At 41.0% G+C, this 26,133-nt stretch overlaps 1 long non-coding RNA gene across 1 annotated transcript; it reads right to left on the bottom strand.

Moving 5' to 3' along the window:
* Window positions 1-26,133, bottom strand: LOC137447123 (uncharacterized). The gene is made up of 4 exons (XR_010988793.1): window positions 25,992-26,133; window positions 23,969-24,056; window positions 7,076-7,200; window positions 1-82 (listed from the first exon to the last, which is right to left on the bottom strand). It is a non-coding gene; the product is annotated as an uncharacterized lncRNA (long non-coding RNA).

Here is a 26,133-nt window from a genome sequence, read left to right as displayed (position 1 = left end):
CATCAGTGTGAGGCGATATTATCTCAGACATGGAACAATCACTGCATGTCTGTCTGGACAGCTGAACGAACATGCTGGGGATCTGGAAAGAAAATTGGGATGAGCAGCTTGTAGGGAGATGATCTATGAATGGGCTTTGTAGATTTTTCTGTGAAGCAGGAGGAGCTGACTCTGCTCTTATGCCACGATGGAAGCTGCAACGGAAAGGCTTCTGCAAGAGGCATTTCACAGGCATAAAATGTCTCAGGGATGTTCTGTGGGATAGCACTGCCATTTGTCACTAAATATTTAAGGACATTATGCAAGAAAACACATGCTGCCATTGCAACTTAACACAGCAGCCACCATCTATATTTCACAAGCAGTCTTGGCTTCAGCTGGATCCCAAGGATTACTTGAGATTTGGGTTTTGGCTTGCTGTTTGTCATCAGTCAATTAGAACTCATAACTTGAAACTGAGCAGTAGGAAAAAAAAGACCAAAAATATGTCAAAAAAAGATGATGTAGTCATGAAACCCATCAAAATAGTTGTGAATTCACCAGTTTGTTTTAGCAAAACCACAACTAGCAGGGCTAATCCTAAATGAGAAAACCCATTCCTACTAATTTCAGCTGAGCTGAAAGACTTCTCTTTCTGAAGAGCATGTAATCCAGTTTTGACAGGGTCAGAAAAATTTGAGAAAAGATTTTGACAAATGATGATAGCAAGTTGGGAAAGAGATGATGAATGCAGTGCTTTGTGTCTAATTGTATGCCTGGAGTACAAAATCTTTTTCAGGAGTAAAATGCTATGATAGCTGCCAAGTATAAAAATCTATCTGTGCAGAGCATCCCCCAGAAACTTCCATTTTAAGTCATCCAAAACTTTCAAAATGCCTGTCAGATTAAATGAATTATTAGCCCAAAGACAAAGAAGGTTTTTTGCCTTTATTACTCAAAAGAAAAATTTAGTCTAATTTAATGTTGTTTGCATTATATGGCTGTGCAGGCACCTGCTTTATTCTCTCTGCCATACTGAACTATCAATTTAAAATCTGAGCAATTCCTTTTGGTTATTGCATTCCCCCCCCCCCCCCCCCCCAACAGAATTTTCACTGAAAATTATTTCCAGTTGCATTTTGAGCTCAAACAGTTTAGATGAAATAAGATGAAATATTAATTCAGCTACTATTTTTAATCCTAAGTTTACATTTGTAATGCTAATGTGCTAATGGAGTTGCCTGTTACATGTCACAGCATGTCACTGTTTCAGGTCAGTAATTAATTATCTTATCTTCATTGACTTGCAGACTAGAACATGATTCAAAATCACTAGGGTGTAACTAGTGCAGGGGGCTGGTGTTTGAAAGATTGCATAGGAATTTGATTACTTGAAATTGCTACCCAAGAATGAATACACCAGAATTAACAAAGGAATTCAAGGTCTGTTACTGAGATGCTGCAGGAAATGACACCTGAGATTGCACCAAACCTGAGCAAGACTCAGACTGCTTATACAGACAAAGGAAGATTATTGCTTCCAAAAGGAACTTCCAATCCCTGCTTGCCGAGCTGAGAGCTGCCCACAACTGGCCAATAGGAAACACTAAACTAAAACTAGGTCTCTAGATAGATTAATTAGTTGGATAGATTTTTATCCCAAGTCTGTCCAGAGGTAAAATCAAAGATATACTGATGGGTTTCTGCTAAACCTGTCCTAGAAAAAGCAATTCATGCCTCCACCAAATCGTGTGGTGGGCAGGTGTTTTATTAATCCATACCTCCTCAAATAGCATCAACATGCATTTTACATAAATAGAGACAAAATGTATTAGGTATGAAACTGTTGGTTATTTAGTGTGTGCCTTGCACCTAAGCCCAGACCTGATATTTCCCTGCAAATAACAGATGTATGGAAATTGCCACACTTCAGAAAGATATTGGAGCAGCGTACAGTACTCTTCTGGACAGCTTTTCCTTGGCTGGCTCAGTGACAGTTAGTTTCCTTTTGTTTTCAAATTCAACACCCCCACCCCCATCCCCCTTTCTGCTAAGCTTGCAAGCCTTTCAAACAATATCATTTTCAATAATTCACTAAATAATATCTAATGTCTTAAAACTTTCATAGCACTCCAGGTTTGCAAGCTGGAAGAGTTTTTACAGCCTCCAAGGCTGCCACAAATCAGAGAATTCATTATACAGCAAAATACAGTCTCAAATTGAGGCTTGCTTTCAAGAACAGCCTATTATTTTCTGCAATGATACTTGCAAAATAACTGGAGGTTTTAAGCCAAATGGACTCCTTCACCTATGAAATAAGAAATGTCAGTGTTAAATCATTTCCCAGGTGAACATAGACATGAAGAAAGCTCCTGCTGCCCTTTCTCGCTAAAGTGACCTAGCAAAAGATTGATTTTTAATCAGTTATGGAGTGGCTGGAAAGGCTCAGGTTACTGCAGATCAGCTGGTTCTGACACTGCTGCAGCTTGTTTCTGGGTGACCAGTGCTATTCCTCTGGTAAACTATTTAGTAGAGAAAGAGGGGTTTAGGATTATTTTCAGAAGCTTCAGTTTAGGATGGGGGAGATACACTCATGCCCTGAAATATCAAAGGAAGAATTCAATCACAGAAAAAAACCCAACCAACCACAAACCAAACAAAACCAAAGCAACAAACAAAGAAAGAGCTATAAAAATATATATGGAAATGAAAAATACCCCTAGACTTAATGCTGTTTTTGTTGCTTCAACTTATCTTGTCCAATATCAAGGAAAAATGTGATTGCATTTCTGTGCTCTAGCTAAGCTGCTTCTAGTAAACAATGGCAGCCAGTTATTTTGGGCAGAGGCAGAATGACAAGTGGATGTCATGTGGCAAGGCAAGTTGATAACTTTTCATTATTTTATCAGACTTCCTTATAAAAAACAAATCTTGATTGTCTTTAAAGCAAACTCAGAAAATACAACAGCTTTATGCAGAATACTCTCTGAACTTCTAGGTTTTTTTCCTCTTTTCCATGAAGTTTTCACAGAATCACAGAATGGTAGGGGTTGGAAGGGACCTCCAGAGATCAAGTACAATCCCTGTGCCAAAGCAGGATCACAGGAATGCATCCAGGCAGGTTTTGAATGTGTCCAGAGAAGGAGACTCCACAGCCTCTCTGGGCATCCTCTTCCAGTGATCTGTCACCCTCACCATAAAGAAACAGCTCATTGTGTTGAGGTGGAACCTTCTTTGTTCTAGCTTGTACCCCTAAACTCCAAAAAAATCCAAGATTTATCCCAGTCAGGAGAAATTCAGACTCCTTGTGTGAAGCTGCCAGATTCTGTCTACTTTCCAAAGCTGAGAGAAGACACTTTACAGAGGTTATAACTTTGCAAAGACTGTTAAAGACCTGCCTGTATAAGGTACCACTGAACTGGATATTAAGCAGGTGAATGAGACAGAGAGAGTGGCACACCCACACTTGCATTGATCCAGCCTGTAGGCTGGATCCTATACTATTTAAGAATGGAAAGGCTCATGAGCAGTTGTGAGATGTCAGCCTCTGATCTAAGAAACTGCTTTTGTTACAGTAAAGATTTCCCTGACTCTCACAGCATCCCTCTGCTGTCCAACTGCACCTCTCCCAGTTTGTTAATGTCACTGTTCTTTTGTCTTTTTCCTTCAAAACAGAAAAGGGCATCTATTGGTTATGCAATGAAGGGTCAATATTTCCTCTTGATTTTGCAGCTACTACAAAGAAAATAATCTTGTGTCTTCTCCTTTACAATATACCTAACATATACTGATTGCTTTTGGCAAAATCATGTTAGCACAATCTCACTACATTACTTTGCTGAGTGTCTCTCCATTATAGGAGATCTATTGCCATTAAGAAATGGGGGGAAAAAAACCAGCAGCAATTTCATTTAAAATAGGGTAGAAGATGAAAACACTGCACATTACTCTTACAGACTCAATTCTAGTTCCTTAGGAACATTTCCTTTTATTTCCAGAGAAGATAGATTGGGCTTTCCTATTCTTTTACTAAGTCCCCAACAATCAAAAGTCTAAAAACCAGAACTGTTAAGTAACACATGAGGAACTAAATAATTTACATACTGGAGGCCTTCCTAAGCAGAGTTGTGGGGTTTGTTTGTTGGCTTTTTATTGTTTTCTTTTCTTTTATTCTGAAGATTAAGGGCTGTCAGGATATTTCAAAATCTGCTGCTTTTCAAGCTCTCCCTTGCCAGGAATACATCTGGTTCATCTAACTGACTGCAAATGTTGATCTTTAATTGCCTGCTGGTAAGTCTGCACGACAAATCTACAACCTAGAGTCATTATTTAAAGACCTACCAAAATATCTTTATTAAAGAAAAAAACAAACCAAAGCAAGAAACTTCACTTCCTCTGATGGCTTTTTAAATTTTGCTTACTGCATCAAAAGAGAGGCAGTGAGATGTAACAGGAAAAAGGCAAGGTCAGGCACTCACAAAGCATTATTCTGCTATTCTCTAGCACTTTCCAGAGGAGGGCAACAAAGCTGGTGAGGGGTTTGGACCACAAGCCCTAAGAGGAGAAGTTGAGGGAGCTGGGGGTGCTTAGCCTGGAGGAGGCTCAGGGGAGACCTTATTGCTCTCTACAACTACCTGAAGGGTACCTGAAGGGTAGTTGTAGCCAGGTGGGGGCTGGTCTCTTTTCCCAGGCAACCAGCATCAGAACAAGAGGACACAGTCTCAAACTGCACCAGGGGAGGTTTAGGCTGGATGTTAGGAAGAAGTTCTTCATAGAAAGAGAGATTGGCCATTGGAATATGCTGCTCGGGGAGGTGGTGGAGTCACCATCACTGAAGGTGCTTAGGAAGAGGCTTGATGGGGTGCTTTGTGCCATGGTTTAGTTGATTAGATAGTGTTGGATGATAGGTCGGACTCGATGATCTCAAAGGTCTCTCCCAACCTGGTCTATTCTATTCCTTGAAAGTCACAAAGAAAAAGACCTGCAGGGGTTTGTGACTCTTGAGATGATATTTGAAACCACAGCAGCATCTATCTGCTCTGTTTCCAATGACTATGCTATCTTCTCCCCTATGAAGACAAAATGGCAGAAGGTACATGGGGCTGCTTCTCTGTATCATTCCTCAGTTTAACATTTAGGCAGCTGCCTGTTGCTTCTCTGAACAGAAAATAGTCCTATTGCTTCCAGTGCTGCTCTACAGACACATTTGGTGTGTTGTAGTTCTTCCTTCTCAAGCCTATACACATTTCAGTACTCGAGGTTATGGAAGAGCTGCTTGAATTGGCCCTTGTCTTGACCAGATCTCTTCAGGGATTTAAATCTTCCATTTTAGCACAAGATGGATTACAGCAATGTACTTTTGGCTGATCTCTCAGAGGTAGGTGTTGGTAAACTACAAGCAAAATGTTGCTGTCAAACATTTGACATGCACAAAGCACCAAGAGCCTGATCTTGTCAGTTTTGTGTTGGCTGTCTGTTAAAGAATGAAAAGAGTACAAAATCAGCCCAGAACAACCAATGTTACAAAATACCAAATCTGTGAATTAGAAGGCTCAAGGATAAAATGGGCAGTAATGTCCTTTCCTACTTACCCATCTTGTCTTTTTACAGTTGTGTCCTGCAACTAGCTGTTCAGACCACGCTGTCCACTCAGTCATGGGGAAATCTTGCTCCTGCTTGCATCAGTGACAAAATTTGACAAAGGGCAATTTGCCATTTAGAGCCACTGAGACCAATTCTTGTCTCAGTTACACAGGTAATTCCCTTGTCGTAACACAAAAGTACATGGGTGTGCATGAAAATAACTTATCTATAATTTTCACATTACAATGAACAACTGTTTTCAGTGGTGTGTTATTGTTTCCTACCACTTCTTCCTTAGACAATGCTAATGCTTAAGTGACTTCTCATATAAAAGATATTCATAGAGCGTTTACAAACTAGAGAGCTTGTTATTTGCCAGATTAATTGCTTGCCAACCTTGGGAAAGGAGGGCTGAAATAATGCCGCTGTAGAATGCTGTAAATTGAAATTAGCATAAAATATGTCATTTAATGCAGGCAAGAAAAAATAATCTGATGGAATATGTATGAAATATTCCAAAGAATTGCTTGATTGTGATGCTAGTATGAGCAAAAAAGGCTTTGTGTCTTTATCCCCCTTTGGCGTGCATGTGGGTGAATTACACCTTGAGTACTGTGTCCAGTTCTGGGCCCCTCAGTTTAGGAAGGATGTTGACTTGCTGGAGCGTGTCCAGAGAAGGGCGACAAAGTTGGTGAGGGGCTTGGAACACAAGACCTATGAGGAGAGGTGGAGGGAGCTGGGGTTGCTTAGCCTGGAGAAGAGGAGACTCAGGGGTGACCTTACTGCTGTCTACAACTACCTGAAGGGGGGTTGTAGACAGGCAGAGGTTGGTCTCTTCTCCCAGGCAGGCAGTACCAGAACAAGAGGACACAGTCTCAGGCTGCACCAGGGGAGGTTCAGGCTGGAGGTCAGGAGGAAGTTTTACGCAGAGAGAGTGATTGCCCATTGGAATGGGCTGCCTGGGGAGGTGGTGGAGTCTCCATCACTAGAGGTGTTCAGAAGGAGACGTGACAGGGTTCTTGGTTGCATGGTTGAGTTGATTAGGTGGTGTTGGATGATAGGTTGGACACGATGATCTTGAAGCTCTCTTCCAACCTGGTTTATTCTATTCTATTCTAAGACTTGCTTTTAAATATGCCAGTGGCAATGAAAGCACTCCCACTTGTTCCAGTGTTCAGTCATCTTTAATTTACCAGTATTCAGAGACATGAGGAGGAAGCAAAGGGAGAGAAATAAAGGTATGTTTAAGCTTCAAAAACCTCACCAGGAAAAAAAAAAAAAGAATGTCAAATTTAACTCCCAAAAGCAATACTATTTGATGTCAGCTAAAAGACTGGATTTTCCTTTACTACATTCATCCAAATGCAATGAAGAGAGGAGAATTTTTTTTCGTGTTTATGGGTTTTTTTTCTTGTTTGGTTTTGAATTATTTCATTTCACCACAAGTATGATTTCAGTGATGCAGGTCATAAAAAATGTACTCGCTGAGGAGAATTAAAACACTTTTACTTACACATGCCAATAAAATCACCAGAGCAAATTATTTCATTGAGTTCTTTTGCCAGCTACTCATCCGCTGTTGCAGGCAGTGATCTGTATTTGTGTCAGACACTGATCTCCAAGAAGTATCAAGGACAGCTGGAAAAAAGATATTGCTAATTAAATTGTAGCAATAATAAACAGGAATTAATACACATACACAACCACAGATGATCCTAGACAGTGAGCTCTAAGGTTGTGTTGGGCTGTTAAGAGAACAGGTGGTCCAATAGGTTACAGATGAGGGTTGCAATGAAGGTGGTGAAATGCTGGAACAGGTTTCCCAGAGAAGCAGTAGGTGCCCCATGCTTGGAAACATTCCAGGTCAAGTTGAATAGCGCTCTGAGTAACCTTCTCTAGTTGAATATGTCCCTGTTCATTGCAAGGAAGCTGGATCAGATGACCTTTAAAAATCCCTTCTGACCCAAGCTCTTCAATAGAGGCTGATCCATGCTCCTGTTACCACCATGCCAGATGTGGCTGTCAGCAACGTGGAGTAGGTGTGGTTCATCCAACTCTAGCGTCAGACAGTGACATTTCTAAGATTTGGGGAATATCACCCTCAAATATCTACAAGAAATTACAATTCTCAACCTGCAAGGAATGAGCCTGAGAAGTGGGAATTATCTTAGAGAGAGGAAACAAAGTGTAGGTCATTAATTAAATGAATTTGTTGTACACAGCTCAGATAGGTATCACATCCGTAGGTCCTTGTCCCTTGTCTGTGCGCTGACCTCCATTTGCACATGGCTGGGAGTAGTGAATACAGTCCTGAGGCAGCTTTGAACTGGTCTGCCCCAAATCTTTTCTGAAATGCTGTCTCCTCCAATTCTAGAAGTCCATTTTACAAAACAGGCTTTTTTCTCAGTGACTACACAGAAACAGCCTTACAAGAATTCACTCTTTTCTGCTGGAGCCTTCTGTAACTGCAGGGAAAAGCTCTTTAGTGACACATCCACCTTAAGGAGCCCTGTTCTGTGTCACGCTATCATTTCTATTGCTCCTCTTAGTGCAGAAACATCATTTGAAAGGCTAGAGTAATGTGTAGAAACATTGCTGTCTCCTCACTGAATCTGAGAGCACCTGAGTACCTGCTCTCCTTACCAGTGACAATTTATTTCTGAGCCCTAAACTGCTTTCAGGGCAAGTGAAGAGCTTTTGAGATCATCCCTCCCTGATCATCCATGCAGTGGGTCAAAGGCAACCTTATCTGCTGCAGCTTTGGTCCACAGGGCTTATAGATATGACTCACATGGAAGGCAACAGCAAAGAGATCACAGATGGAGCAATATATGGAGCTCCAACTGAGAAATCAATCTGCTTATTTTGCACTATGTTAGTTTTCTGATATTCATATAGAGAATAGCTAAAAAGTATCCTTAGAAACAAAATCACCATGGGAAAGTTGTTTATATCGAAAGAAAGGAGTGGACCATTGAATGAATAGTAGGATTTTGAGTGAGAGTAGACCATGGATAGTTTTTCCCTCCTGTAACTTTTTCTCACTACATTCCTAATTTTAACACTGAGTTTAATTCTACTAAATCCTCACTAACATGAGTTGTTAGTTATGCTGTCAAGTAACACAATGTAACCAAGTCAGTGTTTTGATGATAGAGAGCTGAGAGCCAATCAAAAGCAAGCACTGGCAAACCAAGCAGCTCCTGTCTCTATTTTCTTCTGTCACTTCTGTGGCTTACCTCTCCAAAGAGCAAAACATTGCTTTAATTAATACACCAGCCTGTTACAAATCTCCACATTTATTTTGGAAACTGGAATGACCTGGGGACCAAAGCACCTGGCCTCTGTTTTCAGCTTCTTCAAAACATTCTCAGGCTCAGTAAAATATTGATGTGGTCAACAAGCCTTCAGGTTGTGCCTTTCTCAGGATTCAGAATTTGCCTGCCTGTGTGACATTTCAGCGCTTCTACAGCCTGTGAGTCCATTGGTCACACTTTCTTTCAGAAGCATTTCGTTTAAAACTTTTTGTGGAGTGGACAAACTAAACTCAGAGAAGGTCCCCACCCTTAACTAGCCCTCAGGCTATACTATGTGGTGCCCACAGGAGCCAGCAGTTTACTTGTCACCTCTGCAGGGTGATGAACTGCTTCTCTTCTCTTAGGTGATGGTGCCGTGGTGAGGAGCAGCTCTCCATTTCACTTACTCCAAGTTTACTTCAACTACAGCAGTTTGTTTTTTTTTTTTTCTCTCTGTATTCTGTCAGGGATGCCCAAACTCAGAACACATTACACAAATGTGAATTAGTATTTTACTCAAATAAACTGGATAACCCCACAGAAGGTTTCCTCTCTCTAACATGCAGCCCAGGAAAGATTTGCAAAATCAGTCTGAAATGAATTCCTGAACCTGCCAGTTGTTTTCCTCAGTCTGTAACTGAGCAGGACAGGCAGGTATGAAAGGCTTCCCAGGGCCTGCTGAGCTGTCAGTGGATTTGCAGGGACGGTGCTCTGGAGAGGACACAGGGGCACAACAAAACCTGCTCACGCAGCGACAGCAGCTCGCTGCTACCTTTTCATCCTGTTTTGTTTCAGGCAGCAGGGATGATGTGTTTCATGGATCAATCACTATGGGCTGATGCTCTTCCATAAAGATGATTACCTCTATGTTGCCAAAGAAGAAACATAAGTACACTTTCCCCCCCACCCCACCCCTTCTACTTTTTAAAGCACAGATCCAGACACACTGAGCAGGGGGTTTTGTTCCAGTGCATTGCACTGGAGTACAAAGCCACAGCTCTCTCATGTAAAGTCAGGATGATGCACTGGGGATTGTTTTAACAGGCTGATGCTGCTCCCTGAATGCTGGGTTCGTGTTGCTGCCGTGCTATGAGCTTGACTAATACTGAAGAGACACATCCTGTAATTATCACTGAGCAAATACAAATGGAAGGATGTGTATGCTGCCCTCCAAAGACTCAAAATAACACACATTTCAAATGCCTAATTTAACAGAAAGCATGGAAATAAGAGAGGCAAGAAGAATAAATGAAACATAACCTTCTGCTGCTGGAGTTTGGGCTGAAACATGCCAGGGGTGTCTGCTGCAAAAGGACCAGGCTGTGATGGCTGGGTAAAGAAAGCAATTTGAGGAGGAGATAAATAAAGACTCAAACCAAAAACAAAAGAACCAAACCCACAAGCTGTGGATATTTGATGATAAGCAATGACAGTGTATCACAACCTGCCTCTGAGGGCCAAGGTGTTTCACTGGTTGCACTGTACATGCAGTGGAGTTGAACTCCAGAATAAGGTAGAGTTTAGGTGGGTTGAATGGAGATGCCCCTTTTTATATCCTATCATTCTAAGTTCTCGCTTCACTTGGGATGTACAATGCTTATTGCTGTTGGAGCTCAGGTGATTGGATGAATCTTTGTAGGAGGAGGAGCATGAGGGCTCTGAGCACAGGTGTCCCCACACTTAGAATGTGTGACAGAGAGATGCTTCTCAAATTAATCAAATTACTTATTACTAACTATTGTAAGCAGTCCTAGGAAGGACTCACCCCAATAGCAGATGACTGGGATGCACAGGGCTAGGGGAGGTAGCTTGACTTTTTTGACTGTAGGAAGAAGTACAAAACATACCAAAGAATATTTGAACTGCCACAAGAATGAACATAGAAAATTCTGCTGTTTCTGAAACAGTGGAAACTCATCACCACTAAACTATCACCTGTGCCAGCTGAGGGGTCTGCTTGTCTACCAAAGCAGAGCCCATTGCTGATGGCAGCGGAATGTTCACTGACTGTACTTACAAAAGCTTGGCCTTTATTGTAATCAATTTTCAGGCAAACTATAAATAGATACAGATCATCTCTGTAACAGTCTCCAAAGGGTAAAACACATTAAAAAGTGAAGCATGCAGGATACAGCCAGTTTGGGCTCTGAATAACAGCACTGACCTAAAATTTTCTTTCATTAATATTTAGTTCTTTTTCCCCCTCAATTATTTACAAACACATGTGATGAGTTTTCTAATTACCTTGCTCATTAAAAATTATTTCCTAGACAGTTCACAGTTCAGCCTGTGAATTTGCCATGACTGCTACTGCTTTAGGCACTCAGCTTATTACAGAGCAGCAGCGGTGTGGTGTGACTGGGGTTGCTCATCCCACACTATCTCCCAGGTTCCTGAGGAGCTCTCAGGGTAGATGGTGGACTCTCACTGGGGGAATACTCCCCAAGAAATTTGCCTCTGGTTCTGCAGAATCCTTGTAGGAAAAAAGATGCTTGTGCAAATATTTACAACCACTCATGAATACAAAATGAAGGCTCTGTTTTCATCAAATAGTATCCACAATTGTTTTATTTCCATCTCTCCCATAGAGATTACTTTAACTAAGAAAACGCTTTCCCATCTGTTATCAGAGAGGAGATACTTCAAAGACTAATAGGAAAATTATCATGAGATTTGAAGAAGAAAAGTAAAACAACTCTAAATTGTCTTTACAATTGCTTGTTCCATCTCCATCCATTAATAGTAACAAATAGCAATGGAAATAGCCTCTATGAACATTTAGGATATCCCCAACTAGCCCAAGATTGTCCTGTTGTGTAGATTAGTTTCTTTTGATTTTCCCAAATAATTTGAAGCTTTCACCAGCAGAACAGGCCTCCTGTCACTTTTTTCTTTATACATGTTAATTAAGAATTTCACTTAATGTCAATCTATATTACTATACAAGTTTTCTATTTTTTCCCCCCTAAAGATAGGGTACAAGTTTGATGCCTGGGCAATGACTGCTTAGCTGGGGTTGCTCAGGCAGTCAGGTACTGAGCTCTCTAGCTGCCATTTGGCAGCAAAAATGGATTCTTGCAAGTACAGACTCTGCTCCATACAGTTGCAACCATTTCTGACTGCAAAAGCCATCATGCAAAACCTAGAAGACGAACCAAGGGTGCCAGAAAAATACGATCTTTAATATTCTTTATTCTTGTCTCTGCAAGCTTTGCTTTATGCTCTCTATTATGTATTCATTGGGAAAGATCAGAAACTATTATTTTTCCACTTGCTGCATAGGAGTCACAGGGTAGCTATTCATGAGTTCCTGTAAAAGCTCAAAGTCCCTTTCCCTGCCCAGCTATTTCACAGTGCAGGCAGGGACAATCCTGCTCTTCCTACATCTCCCTTGCCAGCTGCTACAGCAGCCCACTAGTCCCTCTATAGTGGGGGGCTGCCCAACCACAGCAGACATCCTGGGACATGCTGGAGAACACAGCCACATCTGGTACGGTCCTCATGATCCACCAACAACATTTGGCAAGAAGCACCAGGGTGCCCACTGGCCTCTCTGGACTTTTCAGGTGCTGGTTGTTCAGGCTCAGCAACCCCAAACTTTTAACTTTTTTTGTTTTTTCACTTTTTCCCCTCCTTGTGTTAATTTTTAGTCATGAGTTCAGCTAAGTGAACCAGTAAGAGCGAAACAAACTGAGCTGAGTGACAAATTAAGATGTGCCTCCGGCAGCCAACTTGCTTCTTTTTTAACTTCCATCTGTCAAGTGCTGGCTTCTGAAGCATGTGACGAAGAAACACCTTTGCTTGTGAACAGCTTTTCACTCCTGGTGACGGGCAGTATGACCAAAGAAGAGGAAAGACAGACTGTACAGGCTATGGGTCTGGAATCTAATACTCAGGCCTTTTGAATTTGATGACTGATTTGAGAACTACTTGGAAAGGTGATATAATAAATCAAAATTTAGAGAACATAGGTATCTGGAAAGCTGGATAGGATGAGGGTATTCATCTTTCCTTTAAACAAGTCTGACAAGGGACTGAGCCAGAACACTTGACATGAACTTGCACCTTTAGGCAGGAGAGAGAGAGAAAGTCTCCAAAATGCAACATGAAACATCCAATAAAGCCATTAAATCTATAGGCAGTATGAGTGCACCCTTAATACCTAATAAACAGCAAGGACATTTGTGACACTATTATTATTTACTGAGTTGTAGTCCCAGTTAGAAAAACAAGACTAGAAATATGGTGTTTTCCCTGAGTTCACAACTAAGTTTTTAACAGTATGGAAATCAATGCACCCCTCCATTTCCTCATGGCAAACTTAGATGCATTAGAAGAATTACTAACAATCTAAAAACTACTGAGTGTGTTTCACTGGCTGTATGAGAGGAATACTAATTTAATTTTTACAGACTCATGTAGGGCTCAGGTTTCCTCATTTCTGTGCAGCTGGGGAAACTGAAAGACTCTGACAGCAACAAATGAAGGAGCCTGAAAGGGTTTCATGGGAGCAAGGAGGGCAAGGTGATTAATTCTCTGAACAAAAAAAGGTTCATTGAGATGGTTGGTAATAATTCTACTTGAAGTTTGCCAGCAAAGACAGTTTTTAATAGGCACATGAATGGTAAAATGACTTCTGGTGAATCTGGGGCATTTCTTCCCAGGAATTCTATTCAGAAGTTAGTGCTGATTCTAAGATCAACCCCAATCTTGAGGGTGCTTCATAGTTTACAACAACATCCTAGTCCTTGGAGGAGAAAGAAACAATAGCAAGGGAAGTGTCACAAGTGTAAGCTAAATGCTGTATCACAATCGTTTAGCTCCTTCTTAATTTCTCAAGTATTAAACTTCAATAGCAGTGAGATTCCACTCTCCAGTACAGGATGCTACCTCCTTCAAGGGTTACTTGATGACTGGTGAATAGATCTCTTAAGAAGACAGTAGAAGGATTGCATTGCAGGCTGGTTCATCCTATTCCCACAAAAGAAAAGTGAGTTTGGGTACAGAGAGCCATGAACATTTGCATCTAGAAGCAATTGCCTGCCAATGTATATGGTTTACCAGGACCTTTCCTAGCTTGTGCTTTTTAACTGAATCTTTTAATCTTAGCTGATTTTCTACCTTCCCCCACTCTGCCAAAGGGTTATGTTTTGAAAATGCCTGGTGTGTGCATGTGTGAGTGCTTATATAAGAGCTGGAAAGGCATTCACAGGTGAATGAATTGATATACATAGTGGAAAAGAAAATAAAGGATATGACAAAGCAGATGGGAAAAAAAGAAAATACTTTAAACAATAAGAACACATTGGCAGCTATGATGGTGCAGATATGATGGTTCAAAGGTCCTGAAACAGCCAGCTCTGAAAGTAAACCTACCAGGGAAGAGTTGCTCTGCATAGGATCTGTTTTTTTAAGCCATTTCCACAAACATTTTCTACAGAAACTCCCAAAAGGAGCTGCCAGTGGAGGAAAGTCAAAGATGTAGGCCCTATATTCTTAAGTCTAGGAGTAATAAATGGTTGTTTCTATACTGGTTTAAAAAAATAGCACATAAAAAAATGTACAATAGGTTTATTTGAAAAATAAATCTGATTTTTAGAAAATAATTCAGCAGACCTGAATTTTACCTTGAAAAATCGTCAGAGTTGTGCTTCATTTGAGGTTAAAAATGACAGCATTAGAAAGCTTGTTTAGTACCCAAAAAGGTTTTCCATATAGACTTGATGGAATTGTATTTCTGGCAAAGGACTTATTAATGAAACATGATTTCACAGGCTTCTCTCAAAAGACAGACTTCATCATTTCAGAGAGACAAAGATTCAGCACAGAGTAAATAGGAGAATCTTTGTGTTTGGCTTTCCTTGGAGAATTACTCAGAGCAGGATTTAATTTTATGTCCCTAAGATATACCACAGATCTGCTGGCCTAAAAGCCTCTAAATTTGACCTCTGTGGCACCTGGATTTTCTGAATTCAGTTGCCCTTTTTCTTGCATTAATTTCAATAGGCACATTCTGGAGGGGTGGGTGGGGGATTGGGGAGAAATATTTTTAGATTCATTTCTTTAGCTATAAATTGAAGTTCCAATACTTGGCCACAGCTTTGCCTGACCTCAGTAATACTCAATATTCCTTCCAGTGCCTGTGGTAGGACTCCGTATAGTATAGTATCAGTCAGGGTTGGAAGGGACCACAAGGATCATCTAGTTCCAATGCCCCTGCCATGAGCAGGGACACCCCACACTAGATCAGGCTGGCCAGAGCCCATCCAGTCTGGTCTTAAACACCTCCAGGGACAGGTATTGTATTTCATATTTCCTTTTTCCCATCCATCCTCGTTCCTTACCCTTGTGAACCCTACCTATCATTGTTACACACATATATATACACTGTTTAAAGAAAATTCTTTACCCCTCTATTTCCAAGCTAAACCCAAATTATTTCTTGGTGGATTTGTTCCTTTCCTTTCTTTTCCTCTCTATTGGGAAAGAAGAGGGGAGGGATTCTCAGCCTAGCCCCCATCTGAGCTCTTAAGTCCCAGCTTCAAACCACCACACAGCTGTAGCAGGAAGCCAGAAAGGACATAAACACACCTGAGAGATGTACATTGAGGACAAGTTTTATATATATATATATATATAAATAAAAGCACTAATCTGTGGCAATAATCATGCAATACTAAATGTTGGAAATACCAGCAAATTCAGTGTGTTAGTTAGTTCTTTTGGCTAAATTCTTTCTTTTTCCTATTACCAACCTTTTTTTTCCCCCCTCTCATTAGCTTGTAATAGTTACTCACTGACAGAGCAAAAAATATCCCAGTAGGTATTTTGCAAGAGATCTCATCTGAGGATATCACTACAGAGAGATGTATTTTAGTGTTTTCAACATAACCCTCTATAATCTACAAGTATTATAAACCTTTTCCATATGTTGAATTGGTCCATATTTTGCAGCTGGGATAAAAGAAACCCCAAAGTGTTCAGAGCAACATCAGCTCTACTGCTTGTGCTGAAATATTAAGAAGGATAATTTATTTATACACAGCCTGAGACAGAAATGAGTTCTTCAGAACATTACTTGTATAAATTATATACAATGTTTGATTCAGGAAGCAGCTTAATTTATTAGAAAACATCAATCTGAACTTACTTAATTTCATTGCTCTGCTTTTAAAAATCAATGTTAGCCAGTACTTAAAAGAACAATATCAGAATTTTAACTCAACACTTGGAAAATAAGGGGGGGGGGAGGGAAATGTCTCATCAACATTGCCTGACTCCCACTGTAACAAAGCCAATTACAGTTATTGAAGATGAAGATGTGCCTTGAACAAAAGGGAACACCAGATTATTATTGCAGCAATAAGAGACCTTCATCAAATAATTTCTAAGATATTATTTCAATATTTGAGTTCTGAGAATACTCTGCAGGACAGCTGCAGAGCAAAATGTTGCCACAGTAAAATCCCAGCTCTTTGTGGCTTTTAGTGAAGTATTTAATTATGCAATAGCAGACTAAGCACTGCTTTAACAGCAAAATTGCTTAATACTTGTTCTGTTTAAAATGTGGTCCCTTTTGTGGTGTTTTCTTTAGTCAGGTTTTTATGCTGTGATTTCCTCAAGGTCTGAAGCAAAGCTACAGTTCAATTTCATTTGCACTGGGCCATATAACTTATCACATAGAAACTTGCAACAGGGAAATAAATATCCTCTCACCTTAAGTGCTCATTTATTGTTCTTGATCTGTCATGCTTGATTAAAATATAGAGCTTGCCTCCCAGGCTGAAATTAGCTTTTCATTTTAAGTGACTAGCATTCAGGTCTGAAAAATAATAGCCCATTTGTTTCAATATTTACCATGTCCATTCAGAAGGGGCTTACATTATGGCCAATTAGTAGCTAATTGTGCCCCATAATTCAAACCTTTGCATCCTATTTAGAAATGCAGTATTTGGATTGCACACTCCCCTACCCACGGGGCTCTGTGCCTTTCACTGGGACAAGCTATGGCATGGACCTGGGATGGTACTGCAAGTAGAGCTGTCAAAGCCTGGCATATATTAATCTCAGGAAGAGAAAGAAAGCATATGTAAGATGTTCAGGAGTGCAAAGCTATTTGACAAAGTGAAGAGACATTTACTTTGACTGCATGCTTTGAGGCTGTGAATGTGCTCACCACAGACAATGCACATCTTTGCCTGCTCTTTACTTCCTTGATTCCAAATTCTCAAGCCATTTACTCAGTGTTGCTTGCATTTCTGTCTCCAAGCATGTGTATAACAGGGATCAGAGGCATTTTTTTTTCTGTAGAGTATATTCAAGAAAGTGCCCTAAACACTGACCTTACATTGAAGAAGAAAATTATGTCTTCCTCAGCCATATGCACCCCTACAATAGTGAAACAGTTTAGTATCTGGTTATGGTGAGCTGAAAGGCAGAAACTCAGTCTAATCCATATTCATCTGGAGAGCTTACGAGTAGCCACAGATCCTCTCTCAGTAACTTGAATGTTTCATGTTCAAAGCTGGAAATGCTCTGGCAGACCAATACCAGGCCTTCTTTGAAGAGACACACACAGTACTTTGAGGGGAAAGAAAATGTAAAAGATTTAAATTTACTTGATTTTCAGAGGCACTGCTCTTAGCAAGGGTGTTCTGCACCATCCATAAAGGGTACAAGTATGCAGCAAGCCAGCAAAACCCACTCCTTCTAGTCTCAAAACCAGCTCATGAAACAGGTATGTAAAGGGAACCCCACTTAATAGGTGACCTTCTCCACTACAGTACAGACAGTGTTGCCTCCAAAAGGAGGTGGGTTTTGTTAATAGTTCTCCAAAGAAGGATTTCCTTATGAGCTCTACATATGACTTTGCCTCTGCAGAGTTTGGGAAGTTCTCAGTGCCACTTGTCAGCAGCCAGCTACAGCAGTGCAAAACCTACAGGGCTCACTCACCAGGACTTAAATCTTACACTGACAGTTTACTGCTTTCCATTTAAAACCATGATTCTCCTGGATCATTGTCATTGCTACGGGCAGCACTTTGCACTGGAAGGGAAGGAGAATAACTTTCAAACAACTTTATTTTAACAGCTCTTCCAATGGACTGTAGTTCTGAAGACAATTTTGATAAAGAAGCTGGTAACAGGATTGAATTCTCAGAGCAATCAGTCTCCACAATGGAAGAAAATATGAGTAATGAGGGATTGAAGTACAGCCAAGTTGTTTTTCCGTCTCTGTCTTACTCATCTCCTGGCTTCTGTTCTTCTTTATCTCCCCTATCTGTCCCTGCTTATTATTTTCCAAGTTGGTTTATATGAAGAAGGACTTCTAGAAATGTGTCCTCAGTACCAAGCTCTCCATTTCACCAAGGACTGCTGCTAATCTACATTGTGATTGGTGCTCAAACTTTTTTGAGGTTCTCTTAATGAAGACCTGTTACAAACAACTCTTGGCACAGAGTCTTAGAGTAAGTGCTGACAAAAATAACAGCCAGCATCACCTGGCAAAGTAGCCACTGAGAGATCATGATTTTAATTACACATTTTAAGAGGCAACACCAAGCAGCTGATATTGTTTACAAAGCTTTTTGTCTAAAGGAGGGGAGTATTCAGAGATGATAGCCTTACACATAACTAGTGATGTGATTTATTGAGATGTACTGTGATGACTACCAAATTACAGCTGTAGAGAGTTTGCTTGAAATATTCAGCCAGAGAGGTTTTCCTGATCAGTGGTGTCTCTTTCTTTTCTTAGCACTGCACCTGTGAAATCCATGAGATGATAGCCCTGCTTCTCTGTAGTGCAGTGGTTTCAAATGAATGCAGTTTGTGGATCTCAAAATGTTTTGCAATAGATTAGTATTTTAGGGAGTTTTAGTGCCCTACCCTCCCGCATTTGGTGGTAAATTGCAGGCTGTGTGATGTGTGAAAATAAGAATTTAAAACGAAGCTACCTTTGGGTTTTGGTGGTTTTGTTTCTTAAAAAAACAAAACACAAAAAATCCCAACCAAACCAAACAAAAAAGCCCCCCAAAACCAAACCAAACCAACCCACCCACCCAAATAAAAACACACTACAAACCAGCCCTAACATAGGGCAGCAACAAGAGTTGTGGGGTTTTTCTAAAATGTGATTTATTTGTTGTCATTCATTAACTTGGATATAATAGTCCTTGCATTTCAGCCCAGAAAGTGACCTGAAGCATAAGACACATATTAGACCAACAGGAGAGTAGTGTAGAAAAGGGTCTTTAGGTCTTGAAAGCAGGGAGGGGTATAGGAGGGAACACCAAGTAATCTGCCATGGAGAACAAATGAAAACCAGAGTGAATTGCCTGGGATGTAAGACAGGAGACATCTGGAGTCTCTGGACTAAAAAGACTAGTACTTAGCAGCTGGATATGCAGAGTAGCACAAACCCAGTCCAAGCCTGGAGGCATTTAACAGAAGAGAACTGTCTGTTGAAGGTCACAAGGCTACAAAGAGACACCAGTGAATTTTAAGGAGCTTTGGAGGTGGTAACACTTTCTGTGCCCTCCCAAAAAGCTGCCTCAGCAGCTGGAAAGATGGATGTGCCTGGGTACAAGTGTGTGATGTGCCTGGGTACAAGTGTGTGATGTGCCTGCTACCTCCCTCTCCTGCTGAACAGGGCTGTGGAGAAGACCTCATGCTGCAAACCACTCTCATGAATTTTTTAATCCTCACAGAGAAGGCAGGGAGACATGTTTAGTTTGTGCTCAAAAGAAATCCTTCTCTGCAACAACTATCTGGAAAAATCTCTGAACAAAAAAAATAACAACAAAAACAAAATATCAAACAATTACCCCCCCAAAAACCCCACCACACCAAATGTAAAAGAAGACCCAGCCACCTTTCAATGCCACTCCACTTTTTGCTAAATAGCTTACAGATGCAGAGACTATATTGAGTTTCAGAATGATTTGAGGGGAATAAATTAAAACATGTAAAGAAAAATACCTAGAAAACATAGTGCTTGGCTGTTGGTGGAGAACAAATACAGAAGAAGAGAATTATGCTTCCCGATGCTGCCACCTGAAACATTTTATTGCCTTTAACCCATTTTAACTGATAACTGACCTTTAAACTATCACATTTTATAACTTAATGAAATACAGTTTATGAAAGATAATGAGTTTCCTACTTTCTGAAACAAAAGAGCATCTTTTTTCCAGAATGTCATATACCAAACTCCAAACCACTCAATTCTGTCAGGGTAAGATCATCCTGCCCAGCTTGGCTTGTTTCACAGATGGAGGCTGGGAGATGTATGTGTAAATAATTCCTTGACCTGCATAAATCACATTTCATCCCTCTTTCCAAGAACACTCTCCCAACAAGAGCATAGGTTATCTCGTGTTATAGTTTCATAGTTTCATTCAGGGTTGGAAGGGACCACAAGGATCATCTAGTTCCAACCCCCCTGCCATGGGCAGGGACACCCCACACTAGATCAGGCTGGACAGAGCCTCATCCAGCCTGCTCTTAAACACCCCCAGGGACGGGGCCTCGACCACCTCCCTGGACAACACATTCCAGGGTTTCACCACTCTCATGGTGAAGAACCTCCTCCTCACATCTAGCCTGAATCTCCCCACCTCCAGCTTCATTCCATTCCCCCTAGTCCTATCACTACCTGATATCCTGAGCCATTCCTATTCTGTAGGACTTTCCTTCTGCCCTACTCAACAGGGACAGCTCCCAAGCTCCACATTGGCTGTGCCTGTGCTGGGGGAGAAAATACAGAGCAATTCTGGCCACCTTCCTCAACACTCACTCAATTTCCTTTCAATGCAAAGCCAAAAATACAAGGAAACACCATCCAGGCTTTAGACATTCAGCTAGGGAGCATAGGGTGAATCACAGTGTCCTGGCTCACGATATCGAGGAAAAAAAGCTGTCAGCCAGCTAGGCAGATTTAAAACAAATAGGAAATTCCTCAGCAAAAAAATCAATTGCAAACCAGGATAACCCAGCAGTTCTCTTCAGACCAGCTCCAGGGCAGACGACAGAATAAAACTTTTTTTCCAAGAAATGCTGAGGAGTCCTTTCTTTCTCAAAACACCTAATCCATTTGAGCAAGGGAAAGAAGCCACCTACCAGAATAGGCAAGTCCTGCCAGGCTTGGAGCACGGCTAGGGAAGGAGGGTTGGCTTTTGTCTGAGCTCTGCAGCATAGCCTCCATGCTCCAGCTCCTGGTTGTTATAGGAAGGAGAAGGCTTCTCCATTTGCTGAGAAGGGTGTGGTCAACACCACAAAGCTTTTCCAGCTGAAAGTGCTTAAATTGTTACACTTCCCTAAGTGTTTGTTTTTTGGGTTGTTGGTTTGGGGTTTTTTGGTGAAATGATGAAGATGCTTGAATAGAGCAGTTAGCACAGCCCAGTGACCTGTGAAAACAGACCTTGCAGAAAGTTGGCTTTGGCATCTGTGCAGATTCAAACTTCTGACTAAAGCTTTCCAGGTGACTGAGTGTTTAAAAGGAACTACCTGAAGGGAGGTTGTAGACAGGCAGGGGCTGGTCTCTTTTCCCAGGCACCCAGCACCAGAACAAGAGGGCACAGTCTCAAGCTGCACCAGGGATGGTTTAGGCTGGATGTCAGGAAGAAATTCTCCATAGAGAGAGTACTTGCCCATTGGAATGGGCTGCCTGGGGAGGTGGTGGAGTCACCATCACTGGAGGTGTTTAGGAGGAGACTTGATGGGGCACTTGGTGCCATGGTTTTGCTGGTTAGATGGTGTTGGATGATGGGTTGGACACAATGACTACGAAGGTCTCTTCCAACCTGGTCTGGTCTGGTCTACTCTACTCTAATTTTTCCCAAGGTTTTTTCCTGATGTCTGAGAAGGTGTCAGTTGATCCTTCCAGCTAATAACCTGATCCCTCAGCTGAGCATTCCTTCCTTGATGAGTGGGACCACACTGAGTCCTTATTTCCCTCTGCAAATCATTTCATCAAAAGGTTTCCAAATAATTTCTTCTTTAAAAAAGGCATAGATCTTAGGCACTCTCCACAGAAAGACTAATATTTAAAGAGAATAAAATTCCACACCCCTACACCCTCCCCAAACTCTTTTCTGTCATTGATTTAGAGCTAATTTAGTGTGTATTAGGAGGACAGTAGAGAGAACAATTCTGAGTCACCCTCTCTTGCTGCTCTGTGGAGCTCTGACTTTAACACTTAACCACCAAGTGGAACTTTGAGCAATCAAGAATACCAGAAATTCTGCAAAACAAATCCATTCACATGAAATTATGTATTCAACCCCCTGAGGTGTGCAAAGCACAAAAAAGGCTAGAATTGGAAATGAGGCAGTAAACCCCATGGTGAGGTGCCAGACTCAGGGATTTGTCAGGTTCTGGAGAGCAGGTTCTTTAGTCTGACTGAAATGAGGGTGCAGGCAGGACAAAAGATTTTGGAATTTTAGTGGTCAGAGTAAACAGTCATCTTCCAGCACAAAAATTGACACACATGAATAGAATAGAAGCTATCACAGTTGTCTTACTGTTGGTTCCTCTATTAATAACATCAGTTCCAGTGCAATATGGAATGGAATGGAATGGACCAGGTTGGAAAAGACCTTTGAGATCATTGAGTCCAACCTATCATCCAACACTACCTTATCAACTAAACCATGGCACCAAGTGCCCCATCCAGTCTCTTCTTAAACACCTCCAGTGATGGTGACTCCACCAACTCCCTGGGCAGCTAATTCCAATGGCCAATTACTCTTCCTATGAAGAACTTCTTCCTAACATCCAGCCTCTGGAGATAAGTAAAGCAACTTCTAAACAGCAGGTTAGTAAAGCAAACACAAGACACAACTAGTGTGTTCAGAACTTTGATAGTTCCATAACTGGAACATATATCACCCCTTGTCACTGTGAGTCCATTTTCTCTAATCCTCTTATTTATTTTTTCCCCCTGTGGTTTTCTTTCCAGTTTTAGGAAATTAAGAGAGAAGAGAGAACAATGAAACTGTTGCTAAATGGCCAATACTTGATTTAATGCCAATTCCATCGCAGAACAGAAGTAATCTGTTCTGCCCATGCATGAAAATATTTTCATTTAACAGCATAATAAACATTTAGAAAAGCATTAATATTTGATTCCTAAGTGGTGTTATTATGCTAGTGCCACTTCTTTTTAAAAATATTGGCTGTAAAAAGGTATAGATTAAACATCTAGAGGATAAAGTGCAAGCAATAGTTGAAACTCCCTAGAATGGCCTGCAGAGAGGGATACCTTATTGGCTCCTAAATTAGTCCATATCGTGGATTTTAACAGCTCTCAAAGAAAGGTTCAAAATTAATTAGAGGGCTGTCTGTTAGGAGTACAGTTTTGGTATATAAAGAAGAATGATTAGGATATGCAGAAACAAAACAGGGTGGGAAATTAAAAATGCAATGTGGGACAGACCCAGAAACAAACACAGACAGGGTTTGCTGGGAAAGCCAACGGGCAGGCCATTACATATTTATTTATTTGTATTATTATGTTTGTTTTAGCACAAGGCAGAATAGGGAACTGAATGAAGGACTTTAGAGTTTAACTACTGGCTTACTAGCTTTCTGGATTAGGTTTTAATCTCATATTTTCTGAAGAAACACCACCCATTTAAGTGCTTTCTTCTGCACACCTCAACTTCCTCAGAAAAGAAATCCATCAACAGAGGTAAATGAATAGGATTATGAAAATCCCTTAATTCCCTGGAAATTTTGGTCCAGACAACTCATTTCCTCCCATGGTCTACTTCAGAGCCTATTTGTTTGGCAAACATCAGTTTATAGAAAGACCTTTAAGGAAACATGATGAACAGTCTTGCTGGATTGCAATAGATGGAGATGCTCAGTTAAACTCCTGCCCTGGAGGCATCACCTGTGGCTCCCAGCATAGCATAAGGTCTCCATTGCTCTGGGACCTCTGTGGTCACTTTGCAGCAATTCTGTGCTTCTTGATTCTCTGTTGAAGCGGTAATTTATGATTTATCTCCAATTCAGTGTTTCAGTAAAACACTGCAGGCAGAAGGAGGGGAGGAGCTGGTATTTAGGATACAAAGAGACACCACACTCTGTTTGGAACAGGCATTGAAGTACCTCATACTCCACAATTAACATCACATCTCTGCACTCTTCTCACTGAGGAACATCAGGAAGTGTTTCAACTGAATCAAAGATATTACACCTGAGGAAAAAATGAAAGACAAAAGCAAAGTGAGAAATAAATATGTGTGTGTGCAAGTAGTTGAAACGTGAGAGAATTAAAACCACTTCTGTTGGTCCTGGCTAATGATTATACCCCTGCAACAGTTATGCTGTGATTATTCTGTCTTGCAGTTCTGCCTTGTTACTACTGGCCTTATTGGAAACACTCTTTCACTGCAGCTATGAAAACGCATCTAATTTAGAGTCAGCACAGACCAAGCACATGTTTTTCTATGAAACTCTATTTAGTTTCACACCTGCTGTCCAAATAAGAGGTAACACAGAGAACACAAAAGTGCAGGTATTGCTGTCCACAAATGCAGTGGCGCACCTCAGTCTTTCCATTTCTGCCTAGCATCAATAAAGTTCCTAACATTAAATCCTCCAACCCATTGCCTGGTTGCGTATGCATTCTTCTTTTTCCTTTAGAAACATTCTTTCCATACAGCAAAATATTATACACAGCTCAGATCTAAAGAATGCTGGGGCGTGGGGAGGGGTACAGTGGTGGGATCTCACGAATCAACACAACAAAAACCTCTCTGTTCTCCGGGGATACATCAAGAATAATTACCTCCCCAGCCTGCATTCAGCTGGGGATCCTCCTAACACAGACACATAAATTTTCCTGCAGAAAACAAATACTTCTGCTGGCTCTGATCCTGCAGGTTCAGGCGTGAGGTGTGAGAACTGTAGGGAAGCGATGCTCTGTTTCACTAAAGCAGCAGATTGCTGCTCTGCACCTGCACTCCTCATCCCTTGGGCAGCCTCACTGAGTGCAGGCAGGCTGTTGCCAGTCCGTCAATGGCAGTGAGATGGGGTTTTAAAGAAGCATCTTAGTCACAGAAGTTCTGTCAGTGGTGCATCTGAAGTCACAGGTATTTATTGTTTTCCTCACATCCTCTCATCCTCTCTGTTTGCTTTTTCCATTGGCTCTGGACACATTTTCAACTAGACAACGGAGGGAAAAATATTTTCAGCAGCTTTATTGTAAAGCACTTGGCATTCTTTGTGCCTCTCTCTTTAAGGGTAATGTGCCTTTTTATAATAGAATTTAATAATATAATCCTGAAATGATAAAATCAGATCATTTCCATGTGGGAATTGCCAGCTGGATGGGAGAAGGCATACGCTTGTGTTCAAGAAAAGTTTCACACGACGTTAAAAGGAACCATCTGCTTTTTCTTTTTTAGTTCTTGTTTAAGAACAGCTTGTGTTTGCAGACCACAATTTAACACATGGTAATAACCTACAGGACTTTGTGAAGCATGGCTCTTGTTTTCCTACACTCGTAAAAAAGCATAAAGGATTGTGAAGAAGGCATTTACTTCTGATCACTGTCTCTTTGCGCTTGGTTATGCTTTCACAATGGCTGTAACGCTGCAGTAAAACCCAGCTGATGGGTTTAAAATGTAATATAAGGCACAGATACTAATTTATACTGTATGCTCAAGTAGAGCTGAGCTTTTCTTTCTTCAGTGCATATGCAGCCAGTTTCTGATTATGATAGGCAAACAGATTATTCATCAGCACATAGAGTAGACGAAGGTTTCAATAGCGTTAGGAATGTCAATTGTACTAGCAATAAAAATATCCCTATCAGCCACAGAACTGCTTCAAGGAATTCCCTCCAGCCTTTTCTAAAGACCATTTCATTAGCTGTCTCTTTTAGTGAGTGATTTTCTTCGCATGCTGGCAATAACTAGAGGTAAGGTATATATGATAGTGCATGAGTGATGGCTGGGCCCTCCGGGGCAGTTTAGCGTAACCTTCACACATACTACACCGGCCCGTTAATTTTTTTGCTCATCAGCTCTGCAGCGCTTTTTTTTCTGAGCCAAGGCAGAGAGATGACTGTGCACAAAATGCCAGATTTCCAGGTGGATTTTAGTTTGCTTATCTGTAAAGAATTCACCTTTGTTCCATGTTTTTTGCAGAGTTTTTGTGCCTGGTCTCCTTTTTTCTTAAGCTCCTTTTTGATTCCTGAAGTCAGTGAAGAGTTCAAAGTCCATAGCACAAAGCAGGGCTTCTCTGTGCCATTTTCCCAGGATTTTCAA

The sequence above is a fragment of the Melanerpes formicivorus genome, unplaced genomic scaffold (assembly GCF_026170545.1).
Source record: "Melanerpes formicivorus ecotype bairdi unplaced genomic scaffold, bMelFor1.0.p_v2 SCAF_19, whole genome shotgun sequence".
Classification (NCBI taxonomy): domain Eukaryota; kingdom Metazoa; phylum Chordata; class Aves; order Piciformes; family Picidae; genus Melanerpes; species Melanerpes formicivorus.
This window is presented reverse-complemented; position numbering and strand designations above follow the sequence as displayed.